We start from the raw sequence: 23,161 nt of genomic DNA, 5'->3' as shown, positions 1-23,161 counted from the left end.
CTGGAGACACCCCATTGCCTGTTCTGTGCGGCTGAGTAGCATCATGGTATCAGTGAGGATTCCAAAACTTCTGCAAGCCCCACTGCCTTCCTCCTCAGTGGGGGGAGGACAAGGGGCCCAGAGCAGTCCTTACAAATCCTGCATCTCTCTCACCCCTGCCCCACCTGTCCCCAAATGTGCCACCCCCTCCCCGACTTGTGCACTTCACTTGGGCCGGTTGCTCTGCCTCACAGTGCCCTCCTCCTGTGTCACCCCCTCCAGTCATTCCTGGTCAAACCCTGCTCTTTCCTCAGCCCACCTTAGTGCCACCTGTCCCTCTGTCCCGACATCCTTTCCATTCTCAGTAACTGAGCTGCGCCCATCACTTCTCTCCCTTTCCAGACTGAAAAGTTCTTCCAGGCCCACCAGGGACTGGGTCTTACTCCTGTCCCTTTGTGAACAAGAAGGCAGCCAACCAAAGGTATCCATTTTAAGAATGAGGAAGTTGAGGCCCAAACAGGGAAGTAACTTGCCCAAGGTTACTGAGCAAGTGGGTTGCAGAGCTGAGACTGAGATGCAAGTTTTGTTTTTTCAAACTTATCTGGCCACCAGACTGAAGCCAAGGAAAGTCCTACAACATTAGAGTTGAAGAAAAGAAAATAAAGAATTAGAAAGTCAAGAAAACTGCAAATAAAGATAACAGGTACATTAATACCAAATAAAACATAATTGAAGGCATCAAAGTATTAAAAGAAAGGTGGCTATTTTATACTGATAAAAGGAGTAATTCACCAAGAAGGTATAAAAATCATGAACCTTCTTCTAGTGGTATACAGAGGAATTCTATTTATATGCACCATGCTCTCCTGCCCTGACCAGGACCCACATCCTCCCTCTTTCTGGGAGGGAGGAGAAGGGCACTCAGATGCTGGCCCAGCTGGTGACAGTCCCCAGCAAGTCACAGTGCCCAGGCCTGCGTTAGCCCAGACCCTGGACTTCTTAAGCAACCTCCAGGATGTGAGGAGGCCCACGGGGGCCCTAGAGTGAGAATGAGTCAGCCGGAGCCAAACCTGAAACCTCAGCGGCATCACCACTTCTTGGAAGGCACAGACACGCACGTGCCGCACGGGTGGGAGCCATGGCTGGAAGTGGGTGCGGGGTGGACAAGACCCTCTCTACTGTGGTCCCCTCCACCTGGCCATTCTTCCAGGCCTCTGCCCCTTGTCTTTCCAATGCCCCTCCTCAGAGAGGCCCCCGACCCGCCTCCACCCTGCTTTACTTGTCCTCCTAGCACTGTCACTTCCTGACAGGATACAGCAGGTCCACATCCTCTCATGTGAACTCCTGGGGGTCAGGCGTGTTTCAGAACCCAGAATCACTGCGATTATAGAAAGCTCATTTTGCATACATACCAGCAGACGGAAGCACCCCTCTCCCCACGTGTCCAGAGCAGCACCCCGCGGTCCATCACATGAATATCTCTGCAGGACAGACGCGCACTCATGCCGAGGAGAAATAAGACCCCAAAGAGCCTTGTGGTTAGTTCACATCAGGTCGTGCTCCTAACTGAGTTATAAAAAAACTTTCCGTTTTCAGAGCTCATGGATTTCGGAATTATAGCTAAGGGGTGCAGATCTGCATGTATGTACTTGTCTGTGTACTGCCTGTCTTCTCAACTAGAACTTCAACTCCAGGAGAGCAGGACTCTGTCCAGTGCCCCGTCAGTAGCACCTGGCACAGAGCCTGGCACATGTAAGTGCTCAATAAACATGGGAGAAGAAATGAGTGGGGAAGCCAGGCGCTGGACATGAAGGAGCGACTCTGTCCTAAACGTGGAGAGAAAGAGCAATCTCTGAGCCATGGGCAAGGTGCCTATAAAAATTATCTCATGAATATCCCCCAAACACCCATGTTACTGACAAGCAAACTGACGCTCAGAAAGGTTAAGCAACTGCCTCCCAATCACAGGTAGGAAGCAGGAGGCTCACATCTGAACCAGGGGCCTCTGTCCTCAAGCCCTTCTCTGTGCCTCTAGCTCACAGAAGCAGAGTGACTTGCTGGAAATCACACAACAAGCAATGGGGATACAGCCCATCTGATGCCAGCTCCTGCAGGACCCTCCGGCCAGCGCTGGGTTCTCCCACCCACACTCCTGCAAAGGCAAGTTCATACAACATCCCAGCAAGCCACTGGCCTCTCTTCTAGACTAGCCAAGGGAAGTCTGCCCAAGTGTGACCAGGCGTGACTCCACAGTGCTGGCCATGAGCAGTGCTGAGAAAGCTGTCCCTCTTGATCCCCCCAGCAAACTGGAACAGTGGGAAAAAAACACAGGCTGGGAAGAAAAGCAGGTTCAGATCCCTCCCTCCGCCACTCCTTAGTCAAGGCCACCACACGCATCTCCGGTTTTCGGTTTCCTCACCTACAAAATGGGCAGACTAAGCCCCATCTAAGGGGGTTCATTTATTTAACAAATACATAGTACTTACTCTGTACCAGGCATTGTTCTGAATGCTTGGCACTTATTAAGTCATTTCATCGTCACTACAATGGTATAAAGTAGTCACTATAATTTCACAAATGTGGAAACTGAGGTCCTGAGAAGTCAGCGACTTAGTAAGTAGCAAAGCCAGCCTCCAAACCTGGGCAATGTGGCTCCAGAGCCCATGCTCTCACCCTCCAGGCTAAACTTCTTGACAGACGACAGTAAGACATGAACGTTTAGTGTGGATATACTTTTTTTTTTTTTTTCCCATGTCTCCAAGGATGAACCAGGCATGGGCACAAACCAAAAGCCAACCTGGGATAAACAAGGAGTTACTTTGTCCCTGGCTGATATGAGATTAGAAGTGTGGATATACTTTGTGTTGGAAATTGTGTTAAATGTTATAAAACATGATGCCATTAACCCTCTTGAAAGCCCAATTTTACAAACATGAGGAAACTAAGCACCCAGGGATCTTTGGTTCCCAGCTCCTCCCAGGTACATGGAAAGCAACTGAGGGCAGTGAGCTGTTGATCCCAAACCCTCTCCTCCATCCTGGGGCGGGGGGCAGAGGGTAATGGATGAGAAGGGGTCCAGGAAAGATTCTGTTCTCGCTCCTGACACCTCACCTCAGTCCTTTCTGAATCTGAGCATCAGGAAACTGAATGCCTTAAGGGACGACCTTCCCACCCGGCCTGGGCTTTCTGGAGTCCTGGCTGGTGCTGCACAGAACACATCAGCGCCCAGTCACTGCCCGGACTGGAAAGCTCAGGTCATCCCAGATCTGCTGGTAAATGGGTGTGCTGTAACCAGGGCGACTCACTAGTGTTTTCCCCTGCTGCCTTCCTATGGCCTCCCTCCAGATTCCACTCCGGAGGCCGGGTGGGGCCCAAGAATAAGCTCAGGCAAAGGGAGATCACACCAGCCTACTCCTCAGCATGGCATTCGAGACCCTCTACGACATCGCCAAGGCCACCTTTCCATCCTTCTCTGGCCTCTCCTCACTCCCTAGCACCACCTGCCATGCCTTCCCTCTTCCCAGCCTTTGTCCGTGCTGTTCTGGCTGCTCAGCATACCTTTGCCCCCTATTCTCCCCTCCACCCCAAGCTCCACTACTCCTCTTCCAAGGCAAGGCCAAGGGTCCCTGCTCCGTGCAGCTGGCTCACTGCCCTTGAAAAACTGATCACCCTTACGGCGCTCCCCTCCCCGGGGGCACTGAGCCCGGCAGGAGCCCTGTGAGTGCTGGTAAGGGAGGGGATGCTGGGCTGGTCGCCTCCAGTCCTCGCCTCAGCACCCTCCTCTGCAGTCAGGCTGGATTAGCTGAGTCCAGGGGCCTGTGCAGGACTCTGGAATGCCCTGACTGTGTGGGACACCCTGGCCAAGTGGACACCCAAGCCTCAGTTTCCCCAACAGACTTTAGGATTTTAATAAAGGCGCCAATGTCCCAGCAAATGCTCCAGCTCCTAAGGAGCCACTCGTAGGGGAGGAGCTGCAGGGGCCACAGCTCACAGAGGACTGGGCACAGGCAGAGACTAGGATTCAAGCAGAATCAGTGCTGGCCTGAGGTGATCTGTGAACCCCAGCATCGGCCACCAGCCTGCTGATCGCCAGTCTCTCCTGATTATAGGAAATTCAGATTTTGGTTTTGGTTTTTAAATCCAGATTCCTTGATTTACTGAACTTGAATATCATGGAAGGGAGTCTGCAGTTTAGTCAGATCCCCTGGAGAACTCGTTTATGGGGTAGCTTGACTAATATCGTTGACAGGTGGAGGGCAGCTGGCTCTGCCGGCAAGAGTGCCTCAGTTCCCATCCTGATCCACACTTGCCAGGTGGGCCTCGCCCTGGGCACGTCATTTGAGCTGCCTGTGCCAACAACAGCTGAAAATGGCCATACGACAGCACCAACCAGAAAGGTTATTTTGAGATTTAATTCAGAATATTTCCCATGTTCAGAATAGAGACTGTAAAAAATAAGCCCCAGAATAGTATCCCTAGTATTGGGTCCATCCAAAATATTCAAATAAGGTGATCAAAGGTGGAAAGGGCCTCGTTTCACCAGATTCTTAGACCTAGTCATGAATTTTACAGTTTTCAGAACTCCCCCGACTCCTTCTCCCGCCCCCGCCGCCCACCCACTCCCCCACCTCTCCCTCACCGTCCTCACCAACTCCCTGTATCTGGGAAGGAGGTGACTGCCCAGAGAAGGGGCGCGCGTGCCCCAAGAGCTCACGATCCTGACGTCCCCAAGCCCCGGAGAAACCGCCACAGACGGCACGAGTTTGAGGAGCATTTGCTGGGACAACTGAGCGCCCGAGAGCCAGCCTACCTCCTCAGCTCCCCGCCTCGGCTGCCCTTAGGCGACAGGGATGGAGCCGGCTGCTCATCGAACCCGGAGGGACGTGAGTGCGGTCCCAGTGTAGGTCCGGGCCGTCCCGGGTCCCCGCGCTTGGCCCCACCCGCGGCCCAGCACTTCCCGGACGTTGACTACGTGCTTCGGGCGAACCCCCGCCTCCGCCTCGCGCGAACCTCCACCTCTGCCCCGCGCGAACCCCGCGTCCCACCTGCGCACTCGGGTCCATTCCACAGCCAGCGCCGGACGGGGAAGCGGGGACCCCGGGGTGGTCAGCCTGCAGCGCGGAGCGGGACTTTCCAGGGGCGGGATCGACCCCTCCGGCCATCCTGCGCCCGCCCCCAGATTTGCATGCGGCGCCCCGCCCTCCGAGGGCGCGGATCACCCTCCCTGTCGCTCGCCCTCCGCCCTCCTCCAGGCCCCGCCGCTGACTTCTCCTGGGGGCCCCCCCTGCTCACCATCTCCCCGCAGCAGCCGGAGGTCACGCCCCGCGGAGAACCCGCAGTACTTCCCCGGTGCCCTCAGAATCAAAGCCCGACATCTCCCGACGAGGCCGCATTCGCTCTGGCCGGCCCCTGCGCCCCCTCCTGCTGCCCTTCCTGCCCAGACGCCCAGGTCCCCCTGCGGAGCGGGCAGCAGTGCGTTCGGGGCTGAGGGGTTGGGCAACTATAATTCTTCCCCCCTTCCCAGCAGCCTAACAAGTGCCAAGTGCCAATCTGTGTTCAGTCCTCCCGCAAACGTTTACCGAGCGCCTGCTATGCGTATGTTAGGCTCCAGAAAAATTAGAGAGTGAAACAACCCTTCAATCACTAGTACAACCTGACAGGCCCAGTGCTGACGGCCTGCATTAACTCATTCAGTCCTCACAACTACCCCGTGAGGGAACTCGATTACAGAACCTCCGAGGGGAAACTTGCTCAAGTCACGCAGCAGATGTGTCATTCGAACCCAGACTCCATAGATCACTAACCGTGGGACACCATAAAAGCCCTGATGCAGCCAGAGGTAGGAAGAACACTGAATGGATAAAGTATTTCAGGTAATAAGAGGTCCCAAGAAGAAAGTAAAAAGAGAGGGACCTATTAGGCCAGGGGGTCGGGTGGCTTGAACGTATCCTTGAAGAAGAGACTTTGAGCTGAGAACCTGAAGAGGATGTGGGGGAGACTAGTTTTGGGAGGGAGTACAGCAAGTGCAAAGGCCCTGGGGTGGGAACCAATTTAGCATGTTGTGGGAATTGCCTGAAGGCCAGGTTGGTGGAGGACCTTCAGGAGGGAAGAGCAGAAAGAGGTGAGGCAGGAAATGTGCAGACTCAGGCTCAGCAGTGCTGGGGACCCAGAGAGAATTCTGACCCCACCTTGCCCTCAAAGAGCTCCTGGTCTGAGAATGGAAGCAAATCTCTTGGAGCCAAGGGGGGCTAAATGGGGGTGCTGTGGTGGAGAGTGAGCCAGGGAAGCAGCAAAGCCTCTGGTGCCAGAGGCAGGGAGGAACAGTACTTCAGTCTTCTTTCATTATTCTTCACACACTCATTATTTCTTGGCCTTACTGTGTGCCTAACCTGTGACAAGTGCTAAGGATGCAAATATGAAGATATGGAACAGACATTGGTCCTGCCCTATGAGACCTTACAACCAAGTGGGCAAAACAGCCACTGACCCTCAAGTACATGACAGTACAATGGACTCAGTATCCAGGAGTAATCAAGGTGGCTTCCTGGAGGAGGTGGCCTGTAATGGATGCCTCCAAGGGTCAATGGAGAAAAAAGAGGGAAAAGGGGATAGGCATTCAGGTGGAGAGGACTACAGGAGCAAACACTTGGAGATGAGCCATGGCATGGGGAGGAGGGAATGACAATTATTCACATCTATTTATTGACACCTCCATGTGCCAGATCCTGAACTGGGGCCTGGGGAGAGGGAGAAACAGATCCAGCCTCTGCTTTCCTAGCCCTGGGGGTGTGGTTGAGGCCCTGACATGTAAAAAGACACAAGCAATTGAGTGTAATAAAGTCCATGATGGGGCAGCGGAGGGGAGCAGAGAGGGGCTTTAGGAAGGACCCAGGAGCTTGGGCTTCCAGAGGGAGTAGGAACTGGCTGGACAAGATCTGAATTGCCCAGGTCAGGTGGGAATTCCACATCGGACAGAAGTTTACCCAGCCCACACCCAGGCAGGCCCAGCAGGTTGCTTCTCTGAGAAGGGTTTGTTTCTGCCTAGAAAAGCTCACACACAGTCATACTCACCCACATATATACTCACTCACACCCACAGACTCACCTGCCCAAACACCTTCACACTCACACTACACACCCATGTATTCACACACTCACACACACTTGCACTCATATACTCATACATCCACACACATTCACACTCAAATTCACCCCTATGTCACATTCATCACACTCAGTCCTTACATACCACACACGTTCATAGCCACTCACACTACCCACACACACCCGCATATTCACACTTACATTCACACATCCACAGGGACTCAAACTCATACACTTGCATACGCACCACTCCCTTACACATTCACACTCCCTCACACACCCACAGTCACACACACTCGTTACTCACACATTACTTGCACAACCACACCCACAGGCAGTATTTGAGCCCAGGCAGTTTTTTTTAATTTAAGTTTCTTTTTTTAAAAAAGATTTTATTTATATTTAGAGAGAAAAGGAAGGGAGGGAGAGAAACATCTATGTGATGTGTGGGAGATACATCGATTGGTTGCCTCTCACATGACCCCGACTGGAGTTCTGGCCGGCAACCCAGGCAGGTGCCCTGACAAGGAATCAAACCGGCAACCTTTCAGTTCACAGGCTGGAACTCAATCCACTGAACCACACCAGCCAGGGCAAGGCAGTGTAGAATGAACACCACAGGCTTCCCTTTGTAAAAAAGAAACCTTTTCTCCTGTCTTTTTGTCTCTGAGTTTGTGCCCAGTCTCACCTGGACACGATAGCAGAAGTCTCACTTTGAAACATGTGGCCTGGGCTCACTGTCCCCAAACTGGGCTCCCCCCCAACCCCTGTTTGCTGTCTTTACATCATTCTTCGTTTTTTCCTCACTTGCCACCAGGCCACTTGTGCCTCTGAACACTAACTCCTCTACTTGCTGAATATGGGACAGCAGTCCCTGTGCCTCAGCTTCCACATCTGCAAAGTGGCGATGATGATGGACCACACCTCAGAAGGCTGTGTGAGGCTGGAGGGATGAAATGCATGAAAAGGGCCAGGGGCAATGCCTGGCGCAATATTGTTACAGAAACAGGAGAGTCCAAAAATCCCCAGAGTTTGTGGCTGGGGGATGGGGAGAAGGAAGCAGCTTTCAGAATGCCTCCACAGGCCTGAGGCTGATGGCCAGTGTCTTTCATTATGTAAATTGCTTTAATGCATCCAAGGCCTCAGGTGGATGGGAGGAGTCTTGAACCAGGTGATGGTGTGGAAGGCACATAGAGCCTACGTGGGGTTCTGCCAATGGTCAGAACTATTGGCAACACCCACTGCGTCAGAGGACGCAGTCAGGGATATATAGGCAGCTGCGAACACTTTAGGGGGGGCACGCTGGGGGGGGGGGCTGTCTCCCTCGCTCGTGAGTATTCGCAGAGGTGTTCTGGAGAAGGAGAGGAGATCCACGCGGTTTACAGAAAGAAGACAGTTCGCAAGGAGGCTGAGAATCCAGGCGGTCCTGCACCGAGAGCTGGAGGACACCACAGCACAGAAAGGACCTCCCCAATCAGGTTGAGTGATTGGCAGCTGCTGGTAAAGCTGAACTGTGCCTAGGAAGTAGGGAAACGGTGTTTCTGACCCCCCCTAAAACTGGTTAGGTTTGGTAGAGGGGAGGCAAGGATATGTGTAAAGGTTAAATAAACTATTTTTCTTTTCACTCAAATATAATATTCAGAGTTGTAATTTTGGCGGCGGGCAATCGGACCCCTAACTAAAGAGCCTGTGGGTTTGTTTTCAATTGGAGCAGCCCAATTGGAGCAGCCCAGGGGTTCTGTAACAATATGAGGCGCTCAATGTTCATCGTTGTTCTCATCAGAATGATGATGAGAAGGAAGCCAGATCAGAGCCTGTTCCTTCAGCCTCTTTGCTTGGTTGTGAAGAGGGGGCAGAAAAAGAAGACAGGAAAGGATAGAGCAGATGTGGTCAGGTGTGAGGCCATTCAGGAAATCAGGGGTGGGGTTCGGGTGGGGAGTGGATACGGGAAGTCTTTGTACTTTTGCAACTTTTCTGTGAATCTGAAATTATGTGAAAACTAAGAGTTGAAGAAAACAGGGCATTGCCCTGAGGCCCAAGAGAGATAACAAATGTGAAGGTTCTCATCTCGCACGCAGTCCCTGCCCAAGTTGTCCAGACTTTATCAGGGGCTGCTCTGTGGCAGGTCTTGGAGAGGGGCCCGCAGGCCCCCAAATAATAAAACCTCAGGCCCTCAATCCAGGGCCTTTCTGAGTATTTGCCTCAGTACAAGCTAAGCTCACATTACATCACAACACATTCACTTGTTTTTAAGCCTATCCCTCAGGTTTTAAAAAATTAATAAAAATTAATTGAAAAATTTTACAATTGTAGATGTACGGAACAATTGATAGAACAGAGAGCACCCATAAATCCCCTCCCCTGTACATAATTTCCCTCGTTATTAACCTCTTGCGTTAATGTGGGATATTTGCTACAATTAGTGAACCAATATTTATGCATTACTGTATTGTTCATTAAAGGCCATAGTTTACATTAAGGTTCACTCCTTCTCTTGTACAGTACTATGGGTTTTGACAAATGCGTAACAGCTTGTGTCCACTAATATAGCACTGTAAAAGAATAGTTTGATCTCCTAAAAATCCCCTAGGCTTCCCCTATTTATCTTCCTCCCTCTGAACTCTGGAGGCCACTGACTCTTTGCTGTCCCTAGAGTTTTGCCTTTTCCAGAATGTCATATAGTTGAAATCAGACAGGATAGCCTCTTAAGACAGGCTTAGTACTGGAGCTCGCTTTACTCTTATTGCTTTAGAAAGGGGAATAGAAATCTCCGAGTCGAGTGGTATCACCTGTAGGGGAGGGATGGTGAACCAGAGAGGGTACGTAAATTTTGACGCCAGGTTCAGACAAGAGGCTGGACGATTCTTGTGTTGCTCCTGGCGTGTTATATTGATCGTGGAGTTGCACAGGAGAGCTGGCGGGTGACCTACCGGGCTAGAAGATCCTGAATGTAGAGTACGAGAAATACAAATGCGTACTTGCTGGCCTTGGGGGATGGAGACCTCAGTGAAGACTGGTCCTGCAATAGATAAGGACTTAGAAACATAAGTTGAGAGGTTTTTCAGATATTGGTTGGCTAAGTAAGTGGGGTTCACTGGGGGCAGCGTGAATGCGGAGGAGAGCCACAGGCATCAGGTGGGGCCAGGGTACCCGGACCTGTAAAGCAAGCTGAGTTAAGTGGCTTTTAGGAAGGCCACTCATGCATTCTACTTCCCCTGAGGACTGAGGCTGGTAGGAAACATGCAATTTCCAGGTAATGCCCAAAGTTGTGCTGACCTGTGAGGCAATTTTAGAAATAAAGCCTGGGCCGTTATCAGATTGTAGGAATTGGGGCAGTCAAAACCTAGGAATAATTTCTGTTAGCAAAGCGCAGACAACCTCATTTGCTCCTTCCGATGTAGTGGGAAGAGCTTCCACCCAACCAGAAAAGGTATCCACTCACACTAGTAGATACTTGACCTTCTTAACTGGTGGCATGTGAGTGAAGTCAATTTACCAATCTTGTCCTGGAATTTGTCCCCTGGCCTGGTGAGTAGGAAATGGTGGAGGTCTAACTCGCCCTTGAGCTGTCTCCTTTTATCAAATGTAGCATTGATGAGTGATCTTGATGAGGGTGCTAAGAAGTTGGGTGTTATGTAAAGTGGGTGCCAACAATTAGTGAGAGCCTTAGGTCCCAGGAGTCTTATTAGTTTCATGCAAAGAAAAATCAGGAAGGAAAATTCTTGTCCTTCTAATACTCACTAAAATTGCATCTCTGTACCCTATACTTTCCATTGCTAAAACCATACAATTTCTTTTTAAAACTTTCACAAACCTTCTTCATTTCCATGCCTTACACTCTCCCTTGTTCACTTTCCATTTATCCTTACACTTTTCCACAGACCTTCTGCAACATCCACAAACTTTTTGAATACCTTTTACTCTTTCATATTTAACCATGTGCTTATTTTTCCTTCTTATTTCTTTTCCACTTGCCACATCCTTCTTTCATTTGGGGAATATGGGAGTGATCGAGATAGTAACTTCATTGACTGCCCGAAGATCCTGGACTAGGCAAAAAGACCCATTGGGTTTCTTAACCGCTAGGGTGGGAATGTTGGCAGGAGAGTTTGCTGGCTGTAGGAGTCTGGCTTTGAGCAGGCGGTGAATGATCGGCTGCAGACCCTGCATAGCTTGTGCACTGAGAGGATACTGAGACCAACCGAGGTATGAAGCCCCAGGCTTGAGGGTGACCCATACTGGCTGGTGGTGTCTGGCCACTGCTGAGTTCTCAGTATCCCAAACAAGGGGGTTAACATTCCCACTACAATGGTGCAGCTGATGAGGGGTATCCCCCTGAGAAGCTTCTTGCAACAAAAGGAAAAGGGAGTTGGCCTTAGCCCCTCCAACTAGATTAAGAGACAGGGACGCCTCTAGTTTAGCCAGGATGTCTCTTCCCAAGAGGGAAGCTGAGCATTCAGGCATAACCAGGAAAGAACGTACGAAGGTTAAGGACCCTAATGTACATGTGAGGGATTTGGTAGCTAAGGTTTTAGTATGGACCCTGTTAACTTCAATAACAGAGATGGGGGATGGGTGTAAAACACCCACATATTTAATAAGGATGGAATAGGTCACCCCCTTGTCTACAAGAAAAGAGACCAGCATACCTGCCACCACCATGATTACCCTGGGTTCAGCCGTCAAGATGGTCAGAGACAGGGGCTCTGAGTCTGGGCACCGTCAGTCATCCGTGGCAAGCCCCAACAGAGTGGGGATGCTGAAGTCTTCGTCCCTTTGAGGTTGAGCTGAACTGGACTGGAGTGGTCTACTGGTCCCCTAGGACAGTCGACCCTCCAATGTCTCTTCTGTTGGCAGGATGGACAGGGATCCAGCGGGGATCATCATTGGGGGCATTGTCATGCCCAATGACCTGTCCGCTTACACCTGAAGTACAGTTCTGGCGGAGGCTTCGGCAAACCTTGGTTACCTGACCTCTCATGGGCTGACCTTTAATGGCGGTAGCTAACATGAGGCATTTCTGTGGGTCCCTTTTAAATTTTTGTTGTTTTTCCTCCTCCTCTCTGTTATTAAAGACTCAGAAGGCAATCTGAATTTGGTCCCTTTGGGGAGTTTTGGGTCCATCCTCCAGCTTCTGTAACTTCTAATATCAGGAGTGGAGTCTGTAATAAAATGGGTATGAAGATAGACCTTGCCCTCTTCCGAGTTGGGGTCCAAGTTGATGTACTTGAGAACGGCCTCTCTAAGGCAGTTCATGAATGAGGCTGGGTTCTCAGAGGCCTCCTGCGTAATTTCTAGGATTTTGTCATAATCGACATCCTTAAGGGCAGCCAGCCCTACACATGCCTTCAACTAGGCACATGAGAAAATGATACATCTTAGCCAAATCAGGGGACCCTGACTGATAGTTCCAATGAGGATCTGCAGCTGAAACTGCAGGGGATTTGGCTGGATTTCTATTGGGGTCCCGGACATGTAGGGTGTCAGCAAATGTAGAGGCGGTGGACAGAATACCATCCTTTTCCTCTGGGGTGATGGAGAAGGTTAGGATGACATGGACATCCTGATATGTTAATGAATAGGTCTGAGTTATATATTGGAACTCCTTGCAAAAGTTGGTAGGATCTGCAGTATAAGACCCTAGATGGTGCTCAATTTGGGCTAAATCCATGAGGGAAAAGGGGACATGTACCAGGACAATGCCCTCAGCTCCTGCCACCTCACGAAGAGGGTACAGGCCCGAAGATGGTGGGGAGAATGACGGCGTGAGAGCAGCCCAAGAAAGGACAGGCGAAAAGAGAGGGGTGCAGTCCGGGGGTGGCAATGGCTTGTCTTTGGCCGGGGAGTCGGGATGGGAGGGGGATGAGGGAGAAGGGTTTATCGCAGGGGGAGCTGTTGACCAGGAGGAGGCATATGGGGGTCGATAAGGGTGCTCAAGGTCTGAGGGATCTGCTTCTGTAAAAGACATGGATGGGGGGAGTCAGGGGAGTTCAGCAGTGCAGAGGAAATGTGGGCGGAGGTCAGTTGAAGGAGAATAAGTTGGAGGGGGGGCAGGAGGAACAAAGGGATGGTCTGCTGAGAAAAATAAAAAAGGCCTCCGGTTATGGAACTTCTGGACATTTGCCATTATGACTGAGGTAGTTGTCGAGGTCAGTAAGAATTTGGAGGTCAAATGTTCCATGTTCTGGCCAACAGCATTTGTTATCAAGTGGATATTAAGGTCAGGTAACAGTGGAGAGAGAAATGAGCTTTTTTAGCTTTACCTGGGATCCTATTTGAAGAGTCTGGAGGTTCCGACAGAGACAACCCAAAGGGAAGTCCTTCGGAGGTAGGGACTGATGTGCTCCCATGGTGCTGAGAATAACAACCCAGAGGATGAGCCTGAGATGAAATGAATCAGGAGGGTTAAGGGGTGTCCCCACTTAAGACTCTGATTCTACGAGGTACAAAGGCCCCAGGAGAGCTCTCCAGGGAGAGGGCATTCCCAGCCACCTCTGGAAGTTCAACTGAGCGCAAAGGCTCCAAGGTGCAAAGGCATCAAACAAACTGTCCACGGGCTTGGCGTCCCCAGCCACCTGTGGAAGTCCAGCGAGGCACAGGGCACCAAGGAAGATCGACCGAGGCCTAGGATTTTTGAGCAGAGCCACAGTAGGCTCAGAAACAAGACAGTCATCAACCTGACGAGAGACTCACCCAATGAGACAAAACTTGACGAGTCAGTGTCCAGTGTGGATGGAGGGCAGTCCACGGCAAGGGGTCCAAAGATGGTGGTCGTCAGATGCGCAGATCTCTCAAGCAGAGTGGAAGAAGAGGGGGAGAGAGGGTTCCAGCCGACAGGACGGGGGGGGGGGGTGCGGGGGGGTAAGTCTGGGACGTGCTGCCGCAGCCCACTGCTCACCTGCCTACAAGCTGCTGGTGACCACTCCCAGAGCCCCTCCAGGTTTCAGCACCAAACTGTCAGGTTGCTTCTGCTCTGTGAAATCACCCATTGAACAGTCTAGAACTTTACACCAGGTTTATTAAAGAAAAGGAGGAAAATGATTAGAAATATGAACGAGATTCTCTTTCTAATTTCATGGGCCCATTGGACTCTTGCCTTGCACCTGCTGGTGCCATCTCCACCCGTTTCCAAACATGCATTTCAGTTAGGGTGAATTTACCCATCAATACATTCAACAGGTTATTTACATCTCCCTGCTTTTCACCAGTCAATATGTTGTGCTATGTCCATCAACATCTCTTCTGGGAATGAGCAAAGTCCATATTTATTTCCTATGGGAGAAGCTGGGACCAGGTTAATTTGCATATGGTTTATTTGCATATGTCAAAAGTTCAGGTGGGCAGTCCAGCCGCCACCATGTTTTGACTCTTCTCAATCTGTATACCCTTTATTTTCTTTTTTTGTCTTATTGTGTAACTTAGGACTTTCAGTTCACTGTTGAATAGGAGTGATGACAAAGATTTGTTCATTGTCTTGTTCTTGATCTTTAAAGAGAAAACATCTTATTTCTCACCATGAAGTATTTCATTAAGCTGTAGGTTTTTTGCAGATCTCTTTTATCAAATCGAGAAAGTTCCCCTCCATTCCTAGTTTGCTGAGAGTTTTTATTATGAATGGGTATTGGATTTTGCCAAATGCTTTTTCTGCATCTATTAATTTGATCGTGTGATTATTCTTCTTTAGCCTGTGATGTAACGGATTACATTAATTGACTTTTCAATGTTGAACCAGTTATACATAGCTGGAATAAGTTTTGCTTGGTTGTAAGGTATAATTCTTTTTTATGCATTATCGGATTTGAGTTGCTAGTGTTTTGTTGAGGGATTTTGCATCTATGTTTATCAGGGATATTGGTCTGCAGTTTTCTTTTCCTGTGATGTTTTTACTTGGTTTTGGTACGAGGGCAATGCTGGCCTCTTATGATGAATTAAGAAGTATTCTTCTTATTTTCTGAAAGAGATTGCAAGAAATTGGTATAATTCTTCCTTAAATGTTTGGTAGGATTTTCCATTGAAACCACGTGGACCTGTGCTTTTTTATTAATTATTAACTTAATCCTTTAATAATTTTAAGTATATACAGATTATCTATTTCTCTTTTGTGAGTGTCAGTAGTTTGTGTCTTTTAAGGAATTGGTCTGTATCATCTAAGTTATCAATATTGTGGGCATAGAGTTGTTCATAATATTATATTATCTTTTTTTCTGTCTATGGAATCAATAGTAATAACCCTTGTTTCATTTCTGATATTAATAATTTGAGTCCCCTCTACTTTTCCCTTGTTTTTTTTTTCCCCCCTTTGTTAACATGGGTAAAGTTTTACCAATTCATTGATATTTTCAAACAACTAACTTTTTTTAAAGATTTATTTATTTATTTTTAGAGAGATTGGGGAAGGAAGAGAGAAGGAGAGGGAAAGAAACTTCAAAGTGTGGTTACCTCTCCCATGCCCCCAACTGACCCACAACCCAGGCCTGCGCCCTGACTGGGAGTCGAATTGGCAACCCTTTAGTGCTCAGGTCGCTGCTAAATCCACTGAGCCACACCAGCCAGGGCTCAAAGAACTAACTTTTGATTTCATGATTTTGTATTTTCAATTTTGTTGATTTCTGCTCTAATTTTTAGTTTTTAATTTTCTTCTGCTTGCTTTAGCTTGATATTGCTTTTCTCTTTCTAACTTCCTAGGGGGAAACTTACATTATTGACTTTAGAACTTTTTGCTTTCTAATATCTGCACTCAATGCTATAAATTACCCTCTCAGTACTTTTTTACTACACCTCACAAATTTTGATAGGTTATGTTTCTATTTTCATTTAGTTAAATATACTTTAAATTTCTTTTGTGATTTTTTTTCTATTATTCATGTGTTATATAGAAGTGTGTATTTTTTAATGAGTTTTTTTGTTTTTGTTTTTGTTTTTAGTTTTTATTTATTTTCAGAGAGAAGGAAAGGGAGAAAGAGAGGGAGAGAAGCATCAATTGATTGCCTCTTGCATGCCCCCAACCAGGGACCTAGTCTACAACCCAGACATGTGCCCTGACAGAGAATTGAACTGGTGACCTTTTGGCTCATAGGCCAGTGCTCAATCCACTGAGCCACACCAGCTGGGAAGAAGTCTGATTTTCAATTGCCAAATATTTTGGAGGTTTTGATCTATCTATAATATTATTGATTTCTATTTTAATTTCACTGTGGACTAAACATATTTAGTTCACAATGTGTTGTCAGGTATACACACACATTAAAAGTTATGTCCTCTTGGAGAATAGGCCCTTTTATAATTGTGTACTGCCATTTTTGTCCTTGTCGTCGTCGTCGTCAGCAGCCGTCCGTCTCGAGAGACGATGGTGTAGCTTCTTAAGAGTCTATCTGCACCGCCGAGAATGGCTGTGCAGTCCGACTCGGGAGTGACACGGTATCTGTCTCCTCCCGTGTTGAATCGACATCTTACGATGACGCTGGAGTGTTCTCTCCAGTGAAGCTGAAGCTACAGAGCCTGGGCAGGGTGATATGGAGGGTCTGCTGTTGCCCATGCAGCAGACCCCCCCTCTCTTCGCAGCTGAAGGGTCCAAGGGAAAGACGGAGTCAATACAGCTTGGCTTCAGGTGCGCCGCAGGAGTTGCCGGTGTTGACTACAACGTCAAACCGCCTTAGGGACTCCGGCTCCGGATTTTCTGTAGGGGTTTACTCCCTTAGCCTTTCCCCTGAAGAGGTATGCCGCAAGGCAGCGGAGGTTTTTTGGAGTCAGAGTTTTCCTTCTCTGATGTGCCCTGACTGGAAGATCGAACCAGCGACACTTAGCTCGCAGGCCGACGCTCAATCCACTGAGCCAAACCAGCCAGGGCTTTTTGTCCTTGTAATACTCCTTATTCTGAACTCTGTTTTGTTTGAATTAATATAGCTACTCCAGTTTTTCTTTAATTAGTGTTAGCATTGTATATCTTTCTCCATCCTATTACTTTTCATCTAAGTGCACCTTAATATTTAAAATAGATTTCTACTTCCAGCCAAGATGGCATAGGTAAATACAGCTCACCTCCTTGCACAACCACATCAAAATTCCACTAAAATATGGAACAATCATCACTCAGAACCATCAGAAATTGAGTTGAATCGAAGTCCAACAACCACAGAATTAAAGAAACCAAATCCATTCAGACCGGTAGGAGGGGTGCAGACGCAGATAGGCTGGTCCCACATCCACGTGCTGTGGATAAAAATACAGGAGGAATATCTCAGAGGTGAGGAGTCCCAGCCCCATACCAGGCCTCCCAGTTCAAGGTCCCAATGCCAGGAAGATAAGTCCCCATAACTTCTGGCTGCAAAAGCCAGCAGGGATTGAGTCAGTGGAAGAAACTTCTGGAGTCCCAAGCAGTTCCCCTTAAGGAATCTACACACAGACTTACTCAGACTCACTCCCTCTGAACTTCAGCACCAGAACAGGACCTTGAAAGGCACCAGCGGAACACAGGGAGAAACTGAAGTATCTGGCATCAATGTGAGAGCTGAGGGACAGAAAGGCAGGCAGGCAGAGGCCATTCATTGTCCCTGAAGGCTGGTGCCATATCTGAGATTCCATCAACCTGGCTAACATTGTTTGTCCCACCCTGAGATCCCCAGAGACTCTGTTTAACCCAACTTATGGGCCCACCCAAGTTCCTTTCCCAAATGAATGACTGGTCTTGGCTCACGCTGCACAACTTCCTAAATCCTATCAAACAATCAACAGCTGGCCTCAGTAAGTCCCAGGCCCAGTACCAGCAGCAGCCAGCCTAGATTCATAGCTTGACTTTGCCTGGGAATCTCCAAGCCCAGAACAAGTAGTAGCCATCTCAGATTGCTTTATAGTTCATGCAGGACGGCCCATGGCAAAACCCAGGTGGGGGCTGACCTGGCCTGCACCACCTGGGGAACCCCAGGGCCTGCTCAACCAGTGGACAGCTACAGACCATGTCAGAGCACCATCACACTGCCCCTGCCCAGCTGATCCTCCACTGAGGACAGAGGTAGTTGATCAGTGGTCACAGCCAATCCTTGCAGCTAACTGGCCTGTGTAAATCCCTCCCATTGCCCTGCCAACAGCAATCAAGGATCAACTACCACAGAAGGGTATACTCAGCCCACACGAAGGACGCACCTTGAGTACCCAGCTTGGGTGATAGGGGAGGCTGTACCACTGAACCCTACAGGACACCTACTACATTAGGCCACAATACCAAGACAGGGAGTCATAGCAGCTCTACCTAATACATAGAAACAAACACAGGGAGGCTGCCAAAATGAGGGGACAAAGAAACATGGCCCAAGTGAAAGAACAGATCAAAACTCCAGAAAAATAACTAAACAAAATGGAGATAAGCAATCTATCAGATGCAGAGTTCAAAACATTGGTTATAAGGATGCTCAAAAAACGTAGTGAGGACCTCAACAGCATAAAAAAGATCCAGTCATAAATGAAAGATACACTAATTGAAATGAAGAGTGGATGAAGCCAAGAATTGAATCAATGATTTGGAACATAAGGAAGCCAAAAACAACCAATCAGAGCAACAACAAGAAGAAAAGAATCCAAAAACTGAAGATAGTGTAAGCGGCCTTTGGCAGAACCTCAAGCAGTCCAGTATTTGCATCACAGACGTGCCAGAAGGAGAAGAGAAAGAGGAAGAAGTTGGAAATCTATTGGAAAAAAATAATGAAAGAAAACTTCCCTAACTTGGTGAAAGAAATAGACATGCAAGTCCAGGAAGCAAAGAGAGTCCAAAACATGTTGGAATCAAAGAGGACCACACCAAGACACATCATAATTAAAATGCCAAAGGTTAAAGATAAAAAGAGTATCTGAAAAGCAGCAACAGAAAAGAAGTTAGTTACCTACAGGGGAGTTCCCATGAGACTGTTAGCCGATTTCTCAGAAGAAACTTGGCAGGCTAGAAGGGATTGGCAAGAAATATTCAAAGTCATGAAAAACAGGAACCTACAATCAAGATTGCTTTACGAAGCAAAGATATCATTTAGAATCAAAAGGCAGATAAAGAGCTTCCCAGACAAGAAAAAACTAAAAAAGTTCATTATCACCAAACTATTATTATAGGAAATGTTAAAGGGACTTATTTAAGAAAAAGAAGATCAAAACTATGAACAATAAAATGGCAATAAATACACATCTATCAACAACTGAATCTAAAAAACAAACTAAGCAAATACGAAGAAGAGAGATAGAATCATGGATAAGAAGAGCATATTGATGGTTGTCAGATGGGAGGAGGTTGTGGAGGAATGGGTAAGGAGGTGAGGGGATTAAGCACAAATAGGTAGTTACAGGATAGCCATGGAGATGTAGAGTACAATATAGGAAATGGAGTAACCAAAGAACCTATATGCATAACCCATGGACATGAACAATGGTGGGAGGATTGCCTGAGGGAGTGGAGGGCTGCAAAGACGGGAAAATTGGGACAACTGTAATTGGATAATCAATAAAATATAATTTAAAAAATAAAATGGATTACTTGTAGACAAAATATAGTTGGGTCTTGTTTTTAAATTCACTCTGACAGTCTCTGTCTTTTACTTGGTATATTCAAATCATTCACATTTAAAATAGTGATTGATAGAATTGGGCTAAGATTTATCATGTACCTCATTGTTTTCTATTTCTTACACTTATTTATTTTACTTTTTTTAAACAGCTTTTCTTTTTCTGCCTTCTCTGGTCTTATTTTTCTTATTAATCCTCACCCAAGGAAATGCTCATTGATTTTAGAGACAGGGAAAGGGAGGGAGAGGGAGAGAGGGAGAAACATCAATCAGTTGCCTCTTGTACCTGTCCAGCCTAGGCATCTGTCCTGACCAGGAATCAAACTCATGACCTTCCAGTGCATGAAACGATGCTCCAATCGAGCCACACTGGACAGGGCTGCCTTCTTTGGTCTTAATTGGACATTTTATATGATTAAATGTTCTCTCCTGTCTTAGCCTATTATACTTCTTTTTTTAAACTTTAGTGGTGGTTATAAATTTTGCAATATATATCTACAACCTAATTTAGAGGCACTTTTAAATAACATGATATTGTGTCATGGATAGTGCAGGTACCTCATAATAAAATATTCACAATTTCTCCCTCCCATACCTATAGTATTGCTGCCATTCATTTCACTTTTATATGTGTTATAATCACTCAATATTATTACTACTTTGAACAAACAGTTATCTATGAGGACAATTAGAATTTTTAATTTAATTTTTATTTTACCTTAATTTATACTTTCTCTGGCACTCTTCTTTATGTAGATCTAAGTTTCTGGCATTTTTCTCCTCTCTGAAAACTTTATTTTAATAATTCTTGGAAAGTAGGTCTATTGGTAAAAAAAATTTCTTGTTTTTTTTAAAGTATATTTTATTGATTATGTTGTTACAATAATTCCAATATATTTCCCTTTACTCCCCTCTACCCAGTATCCCCCTTCCCTCCAGCAATCTCACCCCACTTAGTTCATGTCCATGGGTCGTGCGTGTAAGTTCTTTGGCTTCACCCTTTCCTATATTATTCTTAACTTCCCCCTGTCTATTTTGTACCAACCAATTATGCTTCTTAATCCCTGCACCATTTCCCCATTTCCCCCCCTTCCTCTTCCCAGCTGATAACCCTCCAAATGATCCCCATACCTATGATTCTGTTCCTGTTCTGGTTTGCTTAGTTGGATTTTGTTTTTATTTTTTAGATTCAGTTGTTGATAGTTGTGAGTTTGTTGTCATTTTAATGTTCATAGTTTTGATCTTCTTTTTCTTAAATGAGTCCCTTTAACATTTCATATAATAATAGCTTGGTGATGCTGAACTCCTTTAGCTTTACCTTGTCTGGGAAGCACTTTATCTGCCCTTCCATTCTAAATGATAGCTTTACTGGATAGAGTAATCTTGGTGGTAGGTCCTTGCTTTTCATTACATCGAATATTTCTTGCCAGACTCTTCTTGTCTGAAAAGTTTCTTTTGAGAAATCAGCTGATGGTCTTATAGGCACCCCTTTGTAGGTAACTCTCTGCTTTTCTCTTGCTGCTTTTAAGATTCTTTATCTTTAACCTTTGGCACTTTAATTATGATGTGTCTTGGTGTGGTCCTCTTTGGGTCCAACTTGTTTGGGACTCTTCGTGCATCCTGGTCTTGTATGTCTATTTTCTTTGCCAAATTTGGGGAGTTTTTCTTCATTATTTTTTCACATAAGCTTTCAATTTCTTGCTCTTCCTCTTCTCCTTCTGGCACCCCTATGATTTGGATGTTGGCACGTTTCAAGTTGTCCCAGAGGTTCCTAAGCTTCTCCTCATTTATTTCAATTCTTGTTTCCTCATTCTGTACTGGTTGACTGTTTTTTTCTTCAAATCATTGATTTAAACCCTGACTTCCTTCCCTTCATCATTGGTTTCGTGCGGATTTTCTTTCGCTTCATTTAATATAGCCTTCAACTCTTCCTTTCTGCGTTTGCCTTCCTTAAGCATATCTCTCAAGTCTGTGAGCCTCTTTAACACCAGTGTTTTGAACTCTATGTCTGTTAGGTTGGCTATCTCCTCGTCGCTTAGTTCTCCCACTGGAACCTTGATCCATTTCCTCTTTTGTGCCATACTTTTCTGTCTCCTCATCTTGACAGGCTCCAGTGTTTGTTTGCCTCTGTGTCTGAGGTAAAGCTGTCACACTGGTTATGTTGTAAGGGGTGGAGCCTTAGGTATTCGTTAGTATGGGGCAACCTGTTTTACCACGTTGTGGTGCTGTGTGAGGGAAGGAGGGGTCTGAGAGGGAACAATGCCCCTTGCTCAGCATTTGCCCTTTTCCAGGCACATCTCCCGCTTCATGTATAGGACTGGTGCCCCTCTAGCTGTTGCCCTAGCCGTCATTCCCAGAGTGGGTGGGTCTGCGGACATTCTAGGACTGTGGGGGCCCTTTAAAGAGGCAGACTCTGCCGAGAGACTGGCAGTTTCTGCCTCTGCCCCAACCCCTACTGGTTTTCATGGTCAGAAGCAATGAGACTTGATTTTCCCTGGCGCTGTAACTGTGAGTTGTGGGGTCTGGTCTGGTGCTGGGAGGGCTCCCCAGGTGTCCTTCCCGACTTTTTAAAACATGTGATCGTGCTTTTCACTGACCTGCCACTGCCACAGCTACTGCCGCCACCACACCACGTCCTCTCGGCCCTGGCTCCGCCCTTCCTACCTGTCTGGAGTATTTCTTCTTTATAGCTTTGTTTGTTGGACTTCCATGCAGTTTTATTTTCTGGAACTTCTGATTGTTTCTAGTTTTGAGGTAGTCGTATTCCTTCTTAGTTGTGGAGAGAGACACAGCGTGTCTGTCTCAATGCTTCTCTCCTGCATAATGTTTCTCTCTCTCCCTTCCTCTCTCTCTAAAAGCAATAAACAAAAATGTCCTTGGGTGAGGATTGAAAAAAAAAAAAAACCCAGAAGAATCCTAGTCTCAGAGTCTGCTTCTGGGACCAAACTAGGGATAAACTGGGTTTAAAACTTGGAAGACAGGGCTTCCAGTTTCACATCTGGTATGTAAAGGGCTCAGAAGTCATCGCTCCCATACTTGCAACAAGAGAAACAATAAGACAAAGCAACCATCAGAACCACACTAGATATGGCATGGATTTTGATATTTTTCAGACAGAGAATTAAAAATAACTACAATTAATGTGTTAGGGACCTAATAGAAAAAGTAGACAACGTGCAAGCAGAGAAATTGAAATTCTAAGAAAAAATAAAAATGAAATGCCAAGAAAAAAATTCACCGTAATAAATATGAGGAATACCTTTGATGGACACATCAATTGACTGGACACAGTCAAGTGAGCTTGAAGATATGTCGATAGAAATGCAAATAGAAAAAGAATGAAAAAAATAAATAAAATATCCAAGAAGTGTGGGACAGTTATAAAAGGTGTTACATATTCATAATGGGAAAACCAGAAGCGGATGAAAATGAGAAAATATAGAAGAAATATTTGAAGTAACAAAAGCTAAGAATTTGTCAAATTAATAATAAATACTGAATAACAGATACAAGAATCTCAAAGAACACCCAATAGGATA

The 23,161-nt window shown here is 46.9% G+C and overlaps 1 protein-coding gene and 1 pseudogene across 1 annotated transcript in view; both read right to left on the bottom strand.

The window, feature by feature from the left end:
* Window positions 1-4,911, bottom strand: part of IL4R (interleukin 4 receptor) — a 36,439-nt gene extending 31,528 nt beyond the window's left edge. Inside the window, 1 exon segment of the mRNA XM_090279380.1 lies at window positions 4,790-4,911. The gene's annotated coding sequence lies outside the window, so the exon portion shown is untranslated.
* Window positions 2,729-2,828, bottom strand: LOC150009579 (small nucleolar RNA SNORA48; annotated as a pseudogene).
* Window positions 4,912-23,161: the final 18,250 nt, after the last annotated feature.

This window comes from Furipterus horrens, unplaced genomic scaffold (assembly GCF_987537825.1).
Source record: "Furipterus horrens unplaced genomic scaffold, mFurHor1.1.pri manual_scaffold_5, whole genome shotgun sequence".
NCBI classification, from domain to species: Eukaryota; Metazoa; Chordata; class Mammalia; order Chiroptera; family Furipteridae; genus Furipterus; species Furipterus horrens.
This window is presented reverse-complemented; position numbering and strand designations above follow the sequence as displayed.